This window comes from Manacus vitellinus, unplaced genomic scaffold (genome assembly GCF_001715985.3).
Source record: "Manacus vitellinus isolate BGI_N305 unplaced genomic scaffold, ASM171598v3 scaffold_17_pilon, whole genome shotgun sequence".
In the NCBI taxonomy this organism is placed as follows: Eukaryota; Metazoa; Chordata; class Aves; order Passeriformes; family Pipridae; genus Manacus; species Manacus vitellinus.
This window is the reverse complement of record NW_021939256.1, coordinates 5127565-5130031: the sequence shown is the minus strand read 5'-3', so window position 1 is coordinate 5130031 and position 2467 is coordinate 5127565.

Below are 2467 nucleotides of genomic sequence, written 5' to 3'. Positions count from 1 at the left end.
GCGTGTATCTCCGTGGAAATTACACGGGTGAAACGTAGACTAGTAAATATCTGAACTACACTCCCAGATTGTGCTCTGCTTAGTATCCTATTCTCCCCATAGTTAGGTGTCTCCTTTCAACATCTCTGTCATCTCCATTTGAAGATATTTTCAGCGGTTTATCACTGCCATCTCCAGCCCTGCGCATTTGCAGCAGGTTATCAAAATTGCCAGTCCCCCCTGGCTGATGGGTTGCACTGATTACCATCACTGCCCTCAGATATTTGGTGCGGATTCCCAGCACTGCAATATCCACTCTTAGGACATCTGGAGCAGATCAAAATCACTGACTTCATTTTTCAGTAGAGTCAGTGTTAAAGCTTCACACAGCCTCTTCGCAAACGTACTCTGTAATCAACTCCCGCAGAACCAGCCTTCAGTTAAAATTCGACCAAGCAGCGACCCCTATGTCTGGATTTGCATCTCTTATCGGACCCCTATCTAAACTGATTTGTTAATAATAAAGAGAAAATCTCTTGGCACTGGATGCATAGCCTTAAGAAACTGGAAGGATCACACTGTCTTAGCAAACTCCTTCTCAAGAAAGGCTCTTTAAGGAGAAGTTTATCTGCCCAATGATCTTTGAATTAGATGAGCATGGCCATTTAGGTCGATTTACTTTAAACAGTATACAATTTATTTTAAGCGATTACCTCGGGAATAATCACATTATGCCCAGAGCTGTTAGGTGTTTCTCTCCCTCCTGATTTCAGATGTACATCCTCTCTCCAAAGGAAGGTGACTGCTTTTCGCTCTCAGCCCAAACTCTTTTTTACTACGTGACTGTTTATCGTCTTTAAAAACGTTGTTCGGTTAATGAGTTGGCACCATACTCCTTTTTGTTAGGTCTTGCCGAAAGTTAAAGAGATGTTCAAGCAACTGCAACACTGATCTTAGGGGGAAAAAAATAAAAGGAAGATATTTTTTCCCGAAATACGATTAAAATGACTTTTACTTTTTTACAGTATTTTAGTCTGTCAAAAATGTCAAGCTAATTTATGAATAGGAGGGGTCGATCACACCAACGTTTTGGACTGTTTAGGTCGTGGGTTTAGGAAAAGATTTTCCTGGAGCTTCTGGCAGCTGCAGCTGATGTTTGTAATTTTCCGTACAGTTTCGTTCTTTTCGCACTTTTGTTAATAAGCTCTGCTATAGGTCTTGTATGGGAGGAAATAAACCCAGAATCTCCCAGACCTTCACTAAACTGATTTTCAAGCTAAGTAGCTTAGTGTAGCAGCTCTGGTCCCAGCTTACTTGCACAAGGGGGAAAAAAATTAAAAAGGACTTTGAAAGGTTGTCTGCTAAAGTGACTTAATAAACCGTCAGGAAAAAAAATGGGCAATGTCCAGTGCAGAAGCAGGAATCGCGTGGTAAGGGATTGGCATTTTCTGATCAGAATTGTGCATAATTAATGGCCTTCGCAGGACCCTGCTCACCCTTGCGCGAATAACTTTGTAGATGAGGAACAAAGCTTTCCTACCAGTCTTACAAATTTCCCCCTCCTTGGCGCGTATTTTCCTTCCTACCTATCTTTTTTTATTATTTATTCTCCAAATCACTGTTATGGGTAACCTGCATTTTGTATTTATTTGCTCTATTTCCACTCAGGGTTAACATAGCAAAGTTCTCCCCAAAAAGATGCTGGGCTGATAGAAAAGCAAATGAGACTTTTCCCCTTTTTTTTCCCTTCTTCTTCCTTTTTCTTTCCTTTTTCTTTTTTTTTTTTTTTCCTTTTTCCTATTTTTTTCCCTCCCTGAACCGATCTGAGCAGGATGAGACCGGGTGGGGGAGGGGATGATTCACATTTCTTAAGCTTCCAAGTGGAAACCTTTCCTGGATACACATTCCACACAGATCTAAAGCGCTAAGAAGATTTCGACAGCGTCGGTACCTTATCCCACCTTTATTTACCTGCAGCCCTTGTAATGTGACACTTCCATTCTCAAAATAAGGCTGTAAATTTCAAGCCCCACTCAGCTCTGTTATGGCAGCGTATTTTTTTCTGAGTCGCTCTCCTGCTTTGAGGGTGAGATTTTGGAGCGGGGCAGGGGAGGTACTCCTCTCCCTGTTAGACATAGGAAGGGGAAAGTTCGTTATTTCCAGCTGATGGGAGAAGGAAGTTTAATCGACACTGTGAAACGCAGTGGTTCCTTGGAGCGGAGAGGGAAGGGTTGGCCGAGGTTGGAGACACCCGGCGGGGGCGTTGGCATGAGGGGAGGCATCTCCCTCCGCTCCCGCGGCGGCCAGTCCCCGGCGGGAACCGGGCTGCAGGGCTCAGCCTGCTGCTGCAAGGTGGGAGAGGGGGAGAGAAGCCCAGTGGAGCTGCCCGGCCCTTAGGGGTGGTTCTCGATCTGGGCTCTGGAAAAGAACGGAGACACTCGTCGTTCCCCACACCACACGCCTCCTTCTTCCCTTCCCCCTTTTCCCC